The sequence below is a fragment of the Ranitomeya variabilis genome, chromosome 1 (assembly GCF_051348905.1).
Source record: "Ranitomeya variabilis isolate aRanVar5 chromosome 1, aRanVar5.hap1, whole genome shotgun sequence".
Classification (NCBI taxonomy): Eukaryota; Metazoa; Chordata; class Amphibia; order Anura; family Dendrobatidae; genus Ranitomeya; species Ranitomeya variabilis.
This window is the reverse complement of record NC_135232.1, coordinates 311,699,252-311,718,992: the sequence shown is the minus strand read 5'-3', so window position 1 is coordinate 311,718,992 and position 19,741 is coordinate 311,699,252.

Sequence of the window (19,741 nt, the reverse complement as noted above, 5' to 3'; positions counted from 1 at the left end):
TGCACTTAGCCAGCGCTCTGCAGGCCTCTGCTCTTTACAGCATCACACACCAGAATGACACTTACGTGCACCTCACACACCTGACACCTGACACACCCATACCTCTTATTGCAGGGCTTTTAACACACACAAACCTGTGGCCTTCAGTCACATGGAAAACTCGGATCGGAAATCCGTGACTTTCATGCACACGTATGGACTTCATCCATCTGCATGCATGTTCTGGGGAGCACAAACAGCGCCCCCCAGCTTTAACAGAGGCCACAGCCTCACACTCCTCTGATTATGCTGCATTTTTCCATTTTGTGCTGCACCATTCCATTGCACAGATATTCACATTTGTTTTGCTTTTGAAGCTGACTATGTGAAATCTCTGCTTGCATTTCAACTGGTCATTTCAGTTTTCTCTGGGTCTTTCAGCTCTCCCTCCTAGGCACTGCCAATCACAGCTAAGTAGCATCTGAGATTGCTACACTTTACAGTGGGTACGGAAAGTATTCAGACCCCCTTTAAATTTTTCACTCTTTGTTTCATTGCAGTCATTTGGTAAATTCAAAATAGTTAATTTTTTCTCATTAATGTATGCACTGCACTCCATCTTGACTGAAAAAAAAAGAAATGTAGAAATGTTTGCATATTTATTAAAAAATAATAACTGAAATATCACATGGTCAAAAGTTCGCTGGGCATTTGCGAACAACATAACCCATCCTATATCTACTTATTTAAGAGCAGCCTGCTGTGACAGGCATTTTGAAAAGTGATCAAAGGGGCTAAACGTACAGTGGGTATGGAAAGTATTCAGACCCCTTTAACTTTTTCACCCTTTGTTTCATTGCAGCCATTTTGCTATTTTTTTTCTCATTAATGTACACTCTGCACCCCATCTTGACTGAAAAAAAGACAGAAATGTAGAAATTTTTGCAAAGTTAAAAAAAAGGAAAAACTGAAATATCAAATGGTCATAAGTATTCAGACCCTTTGCTCAGACACTCATATTTAAGTCACATGCTGTCCATTTCCTTGTGATCCTCCTTCGGATGGTTCTACTACTTCATTGTAGTCTAGCTATGTTTAATTAAACTGGTAGGACTTGATTTGGAAAGGCACACACCTGTCTATGTAAGACCTCACAGCTCGCAGTGCATGTCAGACCAAATAAGAATCATGAGTTCAAAGGAATTAGCCAAAGAACAGATCTGGCCAAGGTTGCAAAAATTTCTGCAGTGCTCAAGGTTCCTAAGTGCACAGTGGCCTCCATAATCCTTAAATGGAAGAAGCTTGGGACCACCAGAAGTCTTCTAGACCTGGCCATCCAGCCAAACTGAGCAATCGTGGGAGAAGAACCTTGGTGAGAGAGGTAAAGAAGAACCCCAAGATCACTGTGACTGAGCTCCAGAGATGTAGTAGGGAGATGGAAGAAAGTTCCAAAAAGTCAACTACCACTGCATCCCTCCACCAGTCAGGCCTTTATGGCAGAGTGGCGCGACGGAAGCCTCTCCTCAGTGCAAGGCACATGAAAGCCCGCATAGAGTTTGCTAAAAAAAAACACATAAAAGGACTCCCAGACTATGAGAAATAAGATTCTCTGATCTGATGAGACCTTTCTGGTGATAATTCTAAATGGTATATGTGGAGAAAACCAGGCACTACTCATCACCTGCCCAATACAATCCCAACAGTGAAACATGGTGGTTGCAGCATCATGCTATGGGGATGTTTTTCAGCTGCAGGGACAGGACGACTGGTTGCCATTGAAGGAAACATGAATGCGGCCAAGTACAGAGATATCCTGGATGAAAACCTCTTCCTGAGTGCTCTGGACCTCAGACTTCACCAAAGGTTCACCTTCCAACAAGACAATGACCCTAACCACACAGCTAAAATAACAAAGGAGTGGCTTCAGAACAACTCTGTGACCATTCTTGACTGGCCCAGCCAGAGCCCTGACCTAAACCCAGCTGAGCACCTCTGCAGAGACCTGAAAATGGCTGTCCACCAATGTTCACCATCCAACCTGACGGAACTGGAGAGGATCTGCAATGAAGAATAGCAGAGGATCCACAAATCCAGGTGTGAAAACTTGTTGCATCATTCCTAAGAAGACTCATGGCTGTACTAGCTAAAAAGGGTGCTTCTACTCAATACTGAGCAAAGAAACTGAATACTTATGACCATGTGATATTTCAGTTTTTCATTTTTAATAAATATGCAAAAATTTCTACATTTCTGTTTTTTTCAGTCAAGATGGGGTGCAGAGTGTACATTAATAAGAAAAAAATGAACTTTTTTGAATTTACCAAATGGCTGCAATGAAACAAAGTGAAAAATTTAAAGGGGTCTGAATACTTTCCGTACCTACTGTAAAGTCTAGCAGTCTCAGATGCTACTTAGCTGTGAATGGCAGTGTCTAGGAAGGAGAGCAGAGAACACTGAAATGACCAGTTGAAATGCAAGCAGAGATTTCACAAAGTGAGCTTCAAAAGCAAAACAGCATTTTGCAAGCATTAACAATACTTTGTATTAATTCAGAATTGCATTACTGCTTTAATTGCTGCACATAAAAATGTGAAGTGCACTGTACATGTACAGTAAATATAGAAGTAAAGAATTAAAAATGCAAATATATTAAGTCATTGCCATATCAAGACCTCTGTAGATGGACTTGTAACCTTGAGAGTGTTGATATTTTTCAACAATTTTGGATCTCGAGTCAGACAGTTCTCTTCATATTTCTCCATGCTTAGTGTGGCACACACAGATACATAATGAAGAGAATGAGTCAGCTTGTGACTTTTCCTCTTTAATGGTTTGTATAAGCTTAACATAATATTCCCATGTACATTGGGTACAGAAAGTATTCAGACTCCTTTAAATTTTTCACTCTTTGTTTCATTGCAGCCATTTGGTAAATTCAAAAAAGTTAATTTTTGTTCTCATTAATGTATGCTCTGCACCCCATCTTGACAGAAAAAAACAAATGTAGAAGTCAAGAATAGTGACAGAGTTGTTCTGAAGCCACTCCTTTGTTATTTTAGCTGTGTGCTTAGGGTCATTGTCTTGTTGGAAGGTGAATCATCGGCCAAGTCTAAGGTCTAGAGTAGGGTTGAGCGACTTTCATTTTTTTAAGATCGAGTCTGGTTTTGTGAAACCTGATTTAGTCCAGAGTCGAGTCGAGTGAAGTCGGCCGATTATCGCTAAAAGTCGGGGATCGACCGAAACACGAAACCCAATGCAAGTCAATGGGGAAGCATAGCCGGCAGTGAGTGGAGGCCAGGAAAACACCTACAGTGCACATTTTACTGCCAAAAACATCCATTCTTGTTTTCTGAAGCTTGTCAATCTTAATTAACTTTATAATAATAGTTGGGCACTGGAAATTGGGGGTCATTTGGCAAAAGTTGTGGGGGTAGGGCTGGTTCAAGGTTTTAGTGGGCCCAGGAAACATGGACTACGTCATGGCGGTGGAGCAGGGAGAGGTAAGTATTTCAACGTTGCAAGTGCTGTGATCCTGAGCAAGCAGGGGGGGCCCACTCGTTCGCATTGGCACTGGCACAGGGCCCCTCAAAGTACGGCGGTGTGTTTGCATGGCGGGGGCGCCTCCCACCAGCAGCGACACTTTTGCGTACTCTGAGTGGCCCTGTGCCAGTGACGTCGCCAACGAGTATGCCCCCCCACCTGATGAAGGAACCTGCACTTTCATCTGCACCTTCCTCTTTGTCCCTGTGTAAGGTGGTATAATATGCGGGAAGGGGAACCTTACTTTCAGCAGGGTCAGATTCTGGCTGTGTAGAGTACAAGGGGAATGTAGTGGTCTAGGTCAATGTACCAGCAGACTCATCTAGCAGTGGCTGGGCAATGGGCAGGATGATGAGGAAACAGATATAGGGCCAAAGAATAAAGTAGGCTAAATGCAGATCAAAATTGGTAACAGGACTAAACAGGCGGCATTGCTTTGTTCAGTGGAGTAGCAAACCCAAGAGCAGCAGACACTGTTTCAAGGGCCTAACCACACTAGTAGGCCAAATGCAGTTTAATATCTGATAGTATAGGCCGAAAGCCAGAATGTGGAAGCTCAGCTTTGTTCAGTTGAGGACAACACCAGGGAGGGGCAGACACCGTTAGTAGGCCCTAACCACCATTTTGATTTTTAAAAAACACTTAATGAGAGCCAGAAGGTTGAAGCTCAGCTTTATTCAGTTGAGGGCAACACCAGGGAGGGGCAGACACCGTTAGTAGGCCCTAAACACCATTTTGTTTTTTAAAAAACACTTAATGAGAGCCAGAAGGTTGAAGCTCAGCTTTATTCAGTTGAGGGCAACACCAGGCAGGGGCAGACACCGTTAGTAGGCCGGAACCACCATTTTGTTTTTTAAAAAACACTTAATGAGAGCCAGAAGGTTGAAGCTCAGCTTTATTCAGTTGAGGGCAACACCAGGCAGGAGCAGACACCGTTAGTAGGCCGGAACCAGCAATGTGTTTAAAAACAGCAGTTAATCAGAGCCGGAAGGTAGAAGCTCAGCTTTATTCAGTTGAGGGCAACACCAGGGAGGGACAGAAGCCGTTAGTAGGCCCTAACCACCATTTTGTTTTTTAAAAAACACTTAATGAGAGCCAGAAGGTTGAAGCTCAGCTTTATTCAGTTGAGGGCAACACCAGGCAGGGGCAGACACCGTTAGTAGGCCGGAACCACCATTTTGTTTAAAAACAGCAGTTAATCAGAGCCGGAAGGTAGAAGCTCAGCTTTATTCAGTTGAGGGCAACACCAGGGAGGGGCAGAAGCCGTTAGTAGGCCCTAACCACCATTTTGTTTTTTAAAAAACACTTAATGAGAGCCAGAAGGTTGAAGCTCAGCTTTATTCAGTTGAGGGCAACACCAGGCAGGGGCAGACACCGTTAGTAGGCCGGAACCACCATTTTGTTTAAAAACAGCAGTTAATCAGAGCCGGAAGGTAGAAGCTCAGCTTTATTCAGTTGAGGGCAACACCAGGGAGGGGCAGAAGCCGTTAGTAGGCCCTAACCACCATTTTGTTTTTTAAAAAACACTTAATGAGAGCCAGAAGGTTGAAGCTCAGCTTTATTCAGTTGAGGGCAACACCAGGCAGGGGCAGACACCGTTAGTAGGCCGGAACCACCATTTTGTTTTTTAAAAAACACTTAATGAGAGCCAGAAGGTAGAAGCTCAGCTTTATTCAGTTGAGGACAACTTGAATTAGGGACTGCATACAGACTTAGCAGGCTGTCCCCTGTGTGGACCATGCATCCAATACATTAACCCATTGAGCCACAAAGGACACGTAACCTTCCATGGCCATGCCTACAGGTCCATGTGTCTGTTGTCAGGTGTACCTTTGTCAGTGTAGGCCTATTGGAAGGAGGGACCGCAGACAGGCTTCAAAGGCCTAACACAATAAAATGGGCTGGCTGTAGGCACTTTAAAATTAGTTCCAGGGGTACACGGGCAGCAGTGGTCTGGTCAGTGGAGGCCTAGTGGAAGGAGGGACCGCAGACAGGCTTCGAAGGCTTAACACAATAAAATGGGCTGGCTGTAGGCACTTTAAAATTGGTTCCAGGGGTACACGGGCAGCAGTGGTCTGGTCAGTGGAGGCCTAGTGGAAGGAGGGACCGCAGACAGGCTTCGAAGGCCTAACACAATAAAATGGGCTGGCTGTAGGCACTTTAAAATTGGTTCCAGGGGTACACGGGCAGCAGTGGTCTGGTCAGTGGAGGCCTAGTGGAAGGAGGGACCGCAGACAGGCTTCGAATGCCTAATACAATAAAATGGGCTGGCTGTAGGCACTTTAAAATTGGTTCCAGGGGTACACGGGCAGCAGTGGTCTGGTCAGTGGAGGCCTAGTGGAAGGAGGGACCGCAGACAGGCTATCAAAGGCCTAAAATAACAAACAATAGGCTCATGGCAGTTTTACAGCGGTTACATGGATACACGGGCAGGCAGCTGGTGATGAGTGGAGGAGTATTTAAAGTAGGGACCGCAGACAGGCTATCAAAGGCCTAAAATAACAAACAATAGGCTCATGGCAGTTTTACAGCGGTTACATGGATACACAGGCAGCTTGGTGGTGAGTGGAGGAGTATTTAAAGTAGGGACCGCAGACAGGCTATCAAAGGCCTAAAATAACAAACAATAGGCTCATGGCAGTTTTACAGTGGTTACATGGATACACGGGCAGGCAGCTGGTGATGAGTGGAGGAGTATTTAAAGTAGGGACCGCAGACAGGCTATCAAAGGCCTAAAATAACAAACAATAGGCTCATGGCAGTTTTACAGCGGTTACATGGATACACGGGCAGGCAGCTGGTGATGAGTGGAGGAGTATTTAAAGTAGGGACCGCAGACAGGCTATCAAAGGCCTAAAATAACAAACAATAGGCTCATGGCAGTTTTACAGCGGTTACATGGATACACAGGCAGCTGGTGATGAGTGGAGGAGTATTTAAAGTAGGGACCGCAGACAGGCTATCAAAGGCCTAAAATAACAAACAATAGGCTCATGGCAGTTTTACAGCGGTTACATGGATACACAGGCAGCTTGGTGGTGAGTGGAGGAGTATTTAAAGTAGGGACCGCAGACAGGCTATCAAAGGCCTAAAATAACAAACAATTGGCTCATGGCAGTTTTACAGCGGTTACATGGATACACGGGCAGGCAGCTGGTGATGAGTGGAGGAGTATTTAAAGTAGGGACCGCAGACAGGCTATCAAAGGCCTAAAATAACAAACAATAGGCTCATGGCAGTTTTACAGCGGTTACATGGATACACGGGCAGCTTGGTGGTGAGTGGAGGAGTATTTAAAGTAGGGACCGCAGACAGGCTATCAAAGGCCTAAAATAACAAACAATAGGCTCATGGCAGTTTTACAGCGGTTACATGGATACACGGGCAGGCAGCTGGTGATGAGTGGAGGAGTATTTAAAGTAGGGACCGCAGACAGGCTATCAAAGGCCTAAAATAACAAACAATAGGCTCATGGCAGTTTTACAGCGGTTACATGGATACACAGGCAGCTGGTGATGAGTGGAGGAGTATTTAAAGTAGGGACCGCAGACAGGCTATCAAAGGCCTAAAATAACAAACAATAGGCTCATGGCAGTTTTACAGCGGTTACATGGATACACGGGCAGGCAGCTGGTGATGAGTGGAGGAGTATTTAAAGTAGGGACCGCAGACAGGCTATCAAAGGCCTAAAATAACAAACAATAGGCTCATGGCAGCTTTACAGCGGTTACATGGATACACAGGCAGCTTGGTGGTGAGTGGAGGAGTAGTGCAAGGAGTGTCTGTCCCAGTACTCCCAAAATATAAATAGATGTTAATGTCTCGCAAAACAACCAAAACAAAAAAAAAGGTGGCATACTTAGGTACAGGGGTGGGCTCATCTACTGAGTTTCTGACATAGTAATTTGGCAGTAACTATTTAATGGTGCCAATATAGGACACAGACACAGACTACTTTAAGTTGCATCATAGATGTCTACAAATTTGTATTGTCAGTGCCAGACATTGAATGATGTCAGCGAATAGACTAAAGATTGGTGGAGCTGTGCGACATAATTTTGCACGTGGTAGAGCACATTTTGAGCTGGGGTAGGGGGGAACTCTCTTGAGGCCGGCGGGACCGCCCCAGGGCCCCTCATGTTACAACGGTGTGTCTGACGTTGGGTGCGCACCGCCACCGCCAGAGACACTACATTGTACTATGAGGGACCCAGTAGCAATGCCGTCAACCAAAAGCGAGCACACCCACCTCTTCAGACAAACAGCAGTCTCACGGGTGCTTGCGCCAAGTCGCGATACCACGGCCCCGTGTGGGGAGTTTTGCCATTTAGGGAGGTGTAAACATGTCGTATGCTGTACAATCAGCTGCAGCAAATTAGACATTAGAAAAGTAATTCACAGGCAAGAGCTTTTCATAGGAAAGCTAGGTGTCGGCCGGGCAAGGTGGGGCAAAAGATTTCGAAATCCAGTTGTGGTTCATTTTAATGAATGTTAGATCGTCAACATTTTGGGTAGCCAGACGAGTCCTTTTTTCGGTTAATATTGAACCTGCAGCACTGAATACTCTTTCTGATAGGACACTTGCTGCCGGGCAAGCAAGCTCCTGCAATGCATATTCTGCCAATTCTGGCCAGGTGTCTAATTTGGAGGCCCAGTAATCAAATGGGAATGACGGTTGAGGGAGAACATCGATAAGGGATGAAAAATAGTTAGTAATCATACTGGACAAATGTTGTCTCCTGTCACTTTCAATTGATGCAGCAGTACCTGTCCTGTCTGCGGTCATAGCAAAATCACTCCACAACCTGGTCAGAAAACCCCTCTGTCCAACGCCACTTCTGATGTGTGCACCCCTAACACTCCTAGTCTGCTGCCCCCTGGAGCTCGTGTGAGAACGATCACGTGCGCTGTGTGCTGGGAATGCCTGAAGCAAACGGTCAACAAGAGTTGATTGTTTGGTTGCTAATATTAGTTCCAAGTTCTCATGTGGCATAATATTTTGCAATTTGCCTTTATAGCGTGGATCAAGGAGGCAGGCCAACCAGTAATCGTCATCGTTCATCATTTTCGTAATGCGTGTGTCCCTTTTTAGGATACGTAAGGCATAATCCGCCATGTGGGCCAAAGTTCCAGTTGTCAAATCTCCGGTTGTGATTGGTTGAGGGGCAGTTGCAGGCAAATCTACGTCACTTGTGTCCCTCAAAAAACCAGAACCCGGCCGTGACACGCAACCAATTTCCTGTGCCCCCGGGAAAGGTTCGGCATTAAAAATATACTCATCCCCATCATCCTCCTCGTCCTCCACCTCCTCTTCGCCCGCTACCTCGTCCTGTACACTGCCCTGACCAGACAATGGCTGACTGTCATCAAGGCTTTCCTCTTCCTCTGGTGCAGACGCCTGCTCCTTTATGTGCGTCAAACTTTGCATCAGCAGACGCATTAGGGGGATGCTCATGCTTATTACGGCGTTGTCTGCACTAACCAGCCATGTGCATTCCTCAAAACACTGAAGGACTTGACACATGTCTTGTATCTTAGACCACTGCACACCTGACAACTCCATGTCTGCCATCCTACTGCCTGCCCGTGTATCCTCCCACAAATAAATAACAGCACGCCTCTGTTCGCACAGTCTCTGAAGCATGTGCAGTGTTGAGTTCCACCTTGTTGCAACGTCTATGATGAGGCGATGCTGGGGAAGGTTCAAAGACCGCTGATAGGTCTGCATACGGCTGGCGTGTACAGGCGAACGTCGGATATGTGAGCAAAGTGCACGCACTTTGAGGAGCAGGTCGGAGAACCCAGGATAAGTTTTCAATAAGCACTGCACCACCAGGTTTAAGGTGTGAGCCAGGCAAGGAATGTGTTTCAGTTGGGAAAGGGAGATGGCAGCCATGAAATTCCTTCCGTTATCACTCACTACCTTGCCTGCCTCAAGATCTACTGTGCCCAGCCACGACGGCGTTTCTTGTTGCAAGAACTCGGACAGAACTTCCGCGGTGTGTCTGTTGTCGCCCAAACACTTCATAGCCAATACAGCCTGCTGACGCTTGGCAGTAGCTGGCCCATAATGGGACAACTGGTGTGCAACAGTGTCATCTGCCGATGGAGTGGTTGGCAGACTGCGTTCTGTGGAAGAGCTGTAGCTTCTGCAGGAGGACGAGGAGGAGGAGGAGGAGGGGGTGCGAACGCCTACAGCCAACTGTTTCCTAGACCGTGGGCTAGGCACAACTGTCCCTAAATTGATGTCGCCTGTGGACCCTGCATCCACCACATTCACCCAGTGTGCCGTGATGGACACATAACGTCCCTGGCCATGCCTACTGGTCCATGCATCTGTAGTCAGGTGCACCTTTGTACTCACAGATTGCCTGAGTGCATGGACGATGCGCTGTTTAACATGCTGGTGCAGGGCTGGGATGGCTTTTCTGGAAAAAAAGTGTCGACTGGGTAGCTCGTATCGTGGTTCAGCGTACTCCATCAGGGCTTTGAAAGCTTCGCTTTCAACTAACCGGTAGGGCATCATCTCTAACGAGATTAGTCTAGCTATGTGGGCGTTAAAACCCTGTGTACGCGGATGCGAGGATAAGTACTTCCTTTTTCTAACCAGAGTCTCATGTAGGGTGAGCTGGACTGGAGAGCTGGAGATCGTGGAACTTTCGGGTGTGCCGGTGTACATGGCAGACTGAGAGACGGTTGGAGACGGTATTGTTTCCGCCGGTGCCCTAGATGCAATATTTCCTCCTACAAAACTGGTGGTTCCCTGACCCTGACTGCTTTTGGCTGGCAAAGAAACCTGCACAGATACTGCCGGTGGTGCGGAAAATGGTGGCCTTACAGTGACGGAAGGGATGTTGCGTTGCTGACTAGCTTCATTGGCCGAGGGTGCTACAACCTTAAGGGACGTTTGGTAGTTAGTCCAGGCTTGAAAATGCATGGTGGTTAAGTGTCTATGCATGCAACTAGTATTTAGACTTTTCAGATTCTGACCTCTGCTTAAGCTAGTTGAACATTTTTGACAGATGACTTTGCGCTGATCAGTTGGATGTTGTTTAAAAAAATGCCAGACTGCACTCTTCCTAGACTCGGATCCCTTTTCAGGGATTGCAGCCTGAGCTTTAACCGGATGGCCACGCTGTCCTCCAACAGGTTTTGGCTTTGACACGCGTTTTGGGCCAGATACGGGCCCGGCAGATGGAACCTGTTGCGATGTTGATGCCTGCTGCGGCCCCTTCTCCACCTCCGCTTCTGAACTACTGCCGCCTGCACCCTGTTCCCCCAATGGCTGCCAATCGGGGTCAATAACTGGGTCATCTATTACCTCCTCTTCGAGCTCGTGTGCAACTTCGTCTGTGTCACTGTGTCGGTCGGTGGTATAGCGTTCGTGGCGGGGCAACATAGTCTCATCAGGGTCTGATTGTGGATCTGTACCCTGAGAGGGCAATGTGGTGGTCTGAGTCAAAGGAGCAGCATAGTACTCTGGCTGTGGCTGTGCATCAGTGCACTCCATGTCAGAATATACTTGTAATGGGCATGGCCTGTTAAATGTTTCACTTTCTAAGCCAGGGACGGTATGTGTAAAGAGCTCCATGGAGTGACCCGTTGTGTCGCCTGCTGCATCCTTCTCTCTTGTTGTAGTTTTTGCTGAGGAGGACAAGGAAGCGACTTGTCCCTGACCGTGAACATCCACAAGCGACGCGCTGCTTTTACATTTACCAGTTTCGGAAGAGGAGGCAAAAGAGCTAGAGGCTGAGTCTGCAATGTAAGCCAAAACTTGCTGTTGCTGCTCCGCCTTTAAAAGCGGTTTTCCTACTCCCAGAAAAGAGAGCGTTCGAGGCCTTGTGTAGCCTGACGACGAAACTGGCTCCACAGCTCCAGACTTAGGTGGAATATTTTTATCCCCACGACCACCTGATGCTCCACTACCACTACCATCATTACCAGCTGACAATGAACGCCCACGACGACCTCTTGCACCAGACTTCCTCATTGTTTTAAAATCTTAACCAAAGTAACTTTATTTGTTGCTGTCAAACAACTTACACGGTGAGCTATAACTTCAGTATGATTTCAATATCCCTTAACAGGTTGGTGAGACCACAAGGAAAATCAGGCACAATGTTACACACTCTGTTTTCTGTGGCACAAAATCACAGAGATGACACACACGCAGGACTGTCACTCAAGCACTAATGTCAATATTAATCTCCCACCTAATTTTTTTTTTTTTTTTTCTCAGGGAGACTTTAGAAACCAAATAATATTAAAAAAAAAACAACAAAAAAAAGGCTTTCTATGGCCCACAATTAGAGAGAGAGAGGTGGCACACTCAGGAGTCAAGACTGGCGCACAAGCTGAAAGGGCAATATTACTCTCCCACTGTTTTTTTAAGTTTTTTTTTTATTATTTTCAGGGAGACTTTAGAAACCAAATAATATTAAAAAAACCAAAAAAATAAATAGCCTTTCTATGGCCCACTGAATGAGAGAGAGAGGTGGCACACCCAGGAGTCAAGACTGGCACACAAGCTGAAAGGGCAATATTACTCTCCCACTGTTTTTTTAAGTTTTTTTTTTATTATTTTCAGGGAGACTTTAGAAACCAAATAATATTAAAAAAACCAAAAAAATAAATAGCCTTTCTATGGCCCACTGAATGAGAGAGAGAGGTGGCACACCCAGGAGTCAAGACTGGCACACAAGCTGAAAGGGCAATATTACTCTCCCACTGTTTCTTTAAGTTTTTTTTTTTTTATTTTCAGGGAGACTTTAGAAACCAAATAATATTAAAAAAAACAAAAAAATAAATAGCCTTTCTATGGCCCACTGAATGAGAGAGAGAGGTGGCACACCCAGGAGTCAAGACTGGCACACAAGCTGAAAGGGCAATATTACTCTCCCACTGTTTTTTTATGTATTTTTTGTTTTTTAAGGGAGACTTTAGAAACCCAATAATATTTAAAAAAAAAAAAAAAAAAGGCTTTCTATGGCCCACTGAATCACTGAATGAGAGAGAGAGGTGGCACACCCAGGAGTCAAGACTGGCACACAAGCTGAAAGGGCAATATTACTCTCCCACTGTTTTTTTATGTATTTTTTGTTTTTTAAGGGAGACTTTAGAAACCCAATAATATAAAAAAAAAAAAAAAAAAAAAGGCTTTCTATGGCCCACTGAATGAGAGAGAGAGGTGGCACACCCAGGAGTCAAGACTGGCGCACAAGCTGAAAGGGCAATATTACTCTCCCACTGTTTTTTTAAGTTTTTTTTTATTATTTTCAGGGAGACTTTAGAAACCAAATAATATTAAAAAAACCAAAAAAATAAATAGCCTTTCTATGGCCCACTGAATGAGAGAGAGAGGTGGCACACCCAGGAGTCAAGACTGGCACACAAGCTGAAAGGGCAATATTACTCTCCCACTGTTTTTTTATGTATTTTTTGTTTTTTAAGGGAGACTTTAGAAACCCAATAATATTTAAAAAAAAAAAAAAAAAAAGGCTTTCTATGGCCCACAATTAGAGAGAGAGGTGGCACACCCAGGAGTGAAGACTGGCACACAAGCTGAAAGGGCAATATTACTCTCCCACTGTTTTTTTATGTATTTTTTGTTTTTTAAGGGAGACTTTAGAAACCAAATAATATTAGAAAAAAAACAAAAAAAAAAAGGCTTTCTATGCCCCACAATTAGAGAGAGAGAGGTGGCACACCCAGGAGTCAAGACTGGCGCACAAGCTGAAAGGGCAATATTACTCTCCCACTGTTTTTTTATGTTTTTTTTTTTTTCAGGGAGACTTTAGAAACCAAATAATATTAAAAAAACCAAAAAAATAAATAGCCTTTCTATGGCCCACTGAATGAGAGAGAGAGGTGGCACACCCAGGAGTCAAGACTGGCACACAAGCTGAAAGGGCAATATTACTCTCCCACTGTTTTTTTATGTATTTTTTGTTTTTTAAGGGAGACTTTAGAAACCCAATAATATTTAAAAAAAAAAAAAAAAAAGGCTTTCTATGGCCCACTGAATGAGAGAGAGAGGTGGCACACCCAGGAGTCAAGACTGGCACACAAGCTGAAAGGGCAATATTACTCTCCCACTGTTTTTTTATGTATTTTTTGTTTTTTAAGGGAGACTTTAGAAACCCAATAATATTTAAAAAAAAAAAAAAAAAAAGGCTTTCTATGGCCCACAATTAGAGAGAGAGGTGGCACACCCAGGAGTCAAGACTGGCACACAAGCTGAAAGGGCAATATTACTCTCCCACTGTTTTTTTATGTATTTTTTGTTTTTTAAGGGAGACTTTAGAAACCAAATAATATTAGAAAAAAAAACAAACAAAAAAAAGGCTTTCTATGCCCCACAATTAGAGAGAGAGAGGTGGCACACCCAGGAGTCCAGACTGGCGCACAAGCTGAAAGGGCAATATTACTCTCCCACTGTTTTTTTTATGTTTTTTTTTTTTTCAGGGAGACTTTAGAAACCAAATAATATTAAAAAAACCAAAAAAATAAATAGCCTTTCTATGGCCCACTGAATGAGAGAGAGAGGTGGCACACCCAGGAGTCAAGACTGGCACACAAGCTGAAAGGGCAATATTACTCTCCCACTGTTTTTTTATGTATTTTTTGTTTTTTAAGGGAGACTTTAGAAACCCAATAATATTTAAAAAAAAAAAAAAAAAAAAAGGCTTTCTATGGCCCACTGAATGAGAGAGAGAGGTGGCACACCCAGGAGTCAAGACTGGCACACAAGCTGAAAGGGCAATATTACTCTCCCACTGTTTTTTTATGTATTTTTTGTTTTTTAAGGGAGACTTTAGAAACCCAATAATATTAAAAAAAAAAAAAAAAAAAAAGGCTTTCTATGGCCCACAATTAGAGACAGAGGTGGCACACCCAGGAGTCAAGACTGGCACACAAGCTGAAAGGGCAATATTACTCTCCCACTGTTTTTTTATTTATTTTTTTTTTTTTCAGGGAGACTTTAGAAACCAAATAATAAGAAAAAAAATAAATAAATAAATAGGCTTTCTATAGCCCACTGAATAAGAGATAGCACACACAGCAGTGGCACACAAGCCCTGACTGAGGCCAATATTTTTCTACCACTGATTGATGTAGTGTTTTTGTGTTGAGGTAGAATTTAGAACACAAATCACGGAAAAAATAAATAGGCTTTCTATGGCCCACTCAGTGAGAGATGGCACACACAGGGATGGCACTGTAGCAGAAATGCCAATCTTAATCTCCCACAAAAAAAAAAAAAAAAAAAAAAAAACAGGGACTGTCCTACAATTACTATCTCCCTGCAGTAATCTAAGCCAGGTATGGCAGGCAGCAATAGGAGTGGACTGATGCACAAATTAAATAAAAAGTGTGGACAAACAAAAAAGATAGCTGTGCAGAAAGGAACAAGAGGATATGTGCTTTGAAAAAAGCAGTTGGTTTCCACAGTGGCGTACACACAGCAATACAGCTATCACGGAGCCTTCTAGGGCAGCCCAAAGAGCTACAGCGCTGAGGAAAAAAAAAAAAAAATAGCTTCCACTGTTCCTGCACACCGAAGGTGGTGTTGGACAGTGGAAATCGCTACAGCACAAGCGGTTTGGTGGTTAGTGGACCCTGCCTAACGCTCTCCCTGCTTCTGACGAAGCGGCAGCAACCTCTCCCTAAGCTCAGATCAGCAGCAGTAAGATGGCGGTCGGCGGGAACGCCCCTTTATAGCCCCTGTGACGCCGCAGACAGCAAGCCAATCACTGCAATGCCCTTCTCTAAGATGGTGGGGACCAGGATCTATGTCATCACGCTGCCCACACTCTGCGTTCACCTTCATTGGCTGAGAAATGGCGCTTTTCGCGTCATTGAAACGCGACTTTGGCGCGAAAGTCGCGTACCGCATGGCCGACAAGCACAGGGGTCGGATCGGGTTTCATGAGACGCCGACTTAGCCAAAAGTCGGCGACTTTTGAAAATGATCGACCCGTTTCGCTCAACCCTAGTCTAGAGCACTCAGGAAGAGGTTTTCATCCAGGATATCTATGTACTTGGGCGCATTCATGTTTTCTTCAATGGCAACCAGTCATCCTGTCCCTGCAGCTGAAAAACACATCCATAGCATGATGCTGCCATCACCATGTTTCACTGTTATGATTGTATTGGGCAGTTGATGAGCAGTGCCTGGTTTTCTCCACACATACCACTTAGAATTATCACCAAAAAGGTCTATCTTCATCTCATCAGACCAGAGAATCTTATTTCTTATAGTCTTGGAGTCCTTCATGTGTTTTTTAGCAAACTCTGCAGGCTTTCATATGTTTTGCACTGAAGAGAGGCATCCGTTGGGCTACTCTATCATAAAGGCCTGACTGCTGGAGGGCTACAGTGATAGTTGACTTTGTGCAACTTTCTCCCATCTCCCTACTGCATCTCTGGAGCTCAGCCACAGTGATTTGGGGGTTCTTTTTTACCTCTCACACTAAGACTCTTCTCCCACGATTGCTCAGTTTGGCTGGATGGCCAGGTCTAGGAAGACATCTGGTGGTCCCAAACTTCTTCCTTTTAAGGATTATAGAGGCCACTGTGCTCTTAGGAACCTTGAGTACTGCAGAAATTCTGTTATAACTTTGTCCAGATCTGTGCCTTGCCACAAGTCTGTCTCTGAGCTCCTTGACCAGTTCCTTTGACCTCATGATTCTCATTTGGTCTGACTTGCACTGTTAGCTGTGAGGTCTTATATAGACAGGTGTGTGCCTTTCCAAATCAAGTCCTATCAGTTTAATTAAACACAGCTGGCCTCCAATGAAGGAGTAGATCCATCTCAAGGAGGATCACAGGAAATGGACAGCATGTGACTTAAATATGAGCAAAGGGTCTGAATACTTATGACCATTTGATATTTCAGTTTTTCCTTTTTTTAACTTTGCAAAAATTTCTACATTTCTGTCTTTTTTTCAGTCAAGATGGGGTGCAGAGTTTACATTAATGAGAAAAACAAATAGCAAAATGGTTGCAATGAAACAAAGGGTGAAAAAGTTAAAGGGGTCTGAATACTTTCCGTACCCACTGTACGTTTAGCCCCTTTGATCACTTTTCAAAATGCCTGTCACAGCAGGCTGCTCTTAAATAAGTAGATATAGGATGGGTTATGTTGTTTGCAAATGCCCAGCGGTCCAGAAGTGACTGGAAAACTCTGTTGACCTGTGGCACAAGCTATCAAAGAGAGAGAAAGGACTACCAAAACAAGGTATTACCAGGGCCAGTTTTACACAAAGTGGGGACCTGGGCAAAAGTTTAAATGGGGCCACAAATGCTCACATATTGCACCATCACACAGAAACATCTTGGTTGTATTTCCTTGCGCTGAGTTCAGATCGTTAAACGAGTGTGATCGACAATAATGAAGTCATTTGACGCTTGTTTCCCGGCATCTTTACACCAGCTGAGGAACAATCACTAATAGATCAATCTGTCCCCATACAGTATCATGCTATCAGCAGCATATCTGCAGGTTACACCAGGCAATGTGTGCTGAGAACAATGATTTCTGTCCCGGCACAAACAATACAATCAATCAATGAATAGACAGCACTTTGCTTGTTTAGTGTAATACACCCCATAGTCCTCCAAATAGTATAATACACTCCATAGGTCTCCATATAGTTTATGGCACCCCATAGTCCTCCATATAGTATAATGTTGCCCCATATCCCTCCATACACTTTGATACACTTCCCACATCCCTCCATATACTTTAATAAACTCCCCATAGTCCTGAGTATAGTACAGTATAATACACTCCTGATAGTCCTCCCCATAGTATAACGCACTCCCCATAGTCCTCCATATTGTTTGATGCACCCCAAATGATTGATATAGTATCATGCATTCCCCATATTCCCCATAGTCCTCGATACAGTGTAATGCAGGTCCCATATAGTATAATGCAACCCATAGTCCTCAATAGAGTATAATGTGCCCCCTCAGAAAATATAATGCAGCCTCCCTTAGTGAGTAAATGCAGCCCAACTCAGAGAGTAAAATTGTAGCCCACCTCAGAGTATAATGCAGCCCTCTTGAGAGAGTATAATGCAGCCCCCAGAGTATAATACAGCCCCCCACAGAGAATAAAGCAGCCACCCTCAGAGTATAATGCAGCCCCCACACATTATAATGTAGCCCCTCTCACACAGTATAATACAGCCCCCACATACAGAATACTGCAGCCCCCAATGCCCCCACGCACACAGTATACAGCAGCCTCCCCACACACACAGAGTGTAATGCAGCCCCAACCCACCACACACAGTATAATGCAGCCTCTTCCACCCCATGCACACACAGTATAATGCAACCTTCTCCCCCTCTCAGACACACAGTATAATGCAGCACCCGACACACACAGTATAATGCAGTCTCCTCCTCCCACACACAGTATAATGCAGCCCCCAATCCTCCCCACACACAGTATAATGCAGACCCCAACCGCCACTCCACACAGTATAATGCAGTATACTGCAACCCCAATGCCCCACACACAGTATAAAGCAGCCTCCACCACACACAGTATAATGCAGCCTCCTCCTCCCATCCACACGAGGTATAATGCAACCTCCTCCACCTCACACACACAGTAAAATGCAACTGCTACCCCCTCTCACACACAGTATAATGCAGCCCCCAGAGTATAATACAGCCTCCCTCAGAGTATAAAGCAGCCCACCTCAGAGTATAATACAGCCCCCACACACAGTATAATGCAGCCTCCTGCACCCCACGCGCACACAGTATAATGCAGCCTTCTCCCCCTCTCAGACACACAGTATAATGCAGCCCCTCACAAACAGTATAATGCAGTCTCCTCCCCCTCTCACACACAGTATAATGCAGCCCCAATCCTCCCCGCACACACAGTATAATGCAGCCCCCAACCCCTCCCCACACACAGAATAATGCAGTATACTGCAGCCACAATGCCACACACACAGTATAAAGCAGCCTCCCCACACACACACAGTATAATGCAGCTTCCTCCCTCCCACGCACACGCGGTATAATGCAACCTCTTCCACCTCTCACACACAGTATAATGCAGCCTCCATCCCCCTCTCATGCACTTTATAATGCAGCCCCCATCCCTCCACACACATGCACACAGTACAATGCAGCCCCCAACCCCCCCACACAATATAATGCAGCTCCCCACCCCCTCTACACACACAGTATGATTCAGCTACACACACAGTAGAATGCATGTACATGTACATGTACGCATAGATATATACACACACATACACTATAATGCAGATCCATGGTCCAGCAGTATTACACACACACAGTATAATGCACACAGACACACACAATACTTTCCTCTCCCCCATTCCCCCGCTGCTCTGGCTTCAACCGCGCATTGCATCAGCTCCACTGCTGGTACACGAAGAAGTGACATCATTGCGAGCCGCTGAGTCAGAAGCAGAGGGGGAATAATGGGAGAGGAAGCATCATCTAATGCTCTCTCCTCCGTTGCTGCTTTCTTTCAACTGTATCGGCATCTATGATGCCGATAAGTTGAATGCGTGGTGCAGGGATGGCACGGCATTGGGCCCCTCCTATTCACAGGCACCACTGTGGCTGGGGGACCCTATGAGAGCGGGGGCCCTAGGCAGCTGCCTAGTCTGCCTGCCCCTAAAGCCGGCGCTGGGTATTACAATACCATCTATGTGTCCTCACTCATGCATGGCTTAATCTTTGAGACAAGCTTATGCTACTGGCAGGATCAACCAGGGAAACCCATAACAGGTCAAAGTGGTAAAAGGCAGGGGTGTAACTACAACAGGTGCAGGGGTTGCAATCGCACCTGGGCCTGGTAGCCTAAGGGGTCCTAAAAGTCCTTTTGGCCTATAAAAAAGACTATTGCTATTAAATATTTAAAATATTTGGGGGCCCCGTTGGAGATTTCGCATCGGGGCAAATGAATTTCAAGTTACAACACTGGTAAAAGGAAACACTTATTTGCTTTGGCAGCACCTGTCTAGTGCTGATTATTAAAGTTTGTCATCCACTAACACTCTCATACCCATTTTCCCTTCCTTCTGCCTTAGTATTTGTTTTGTATTTTACTTTTGTCTTGTCCATATCAAACAATCTAAATACAACTTTCATTTTCCTGTGCCTTTAAGAAAAAAATCAGTGGTTTTAGAAGCAGAATCTGCTATGCAATTTATTTTGA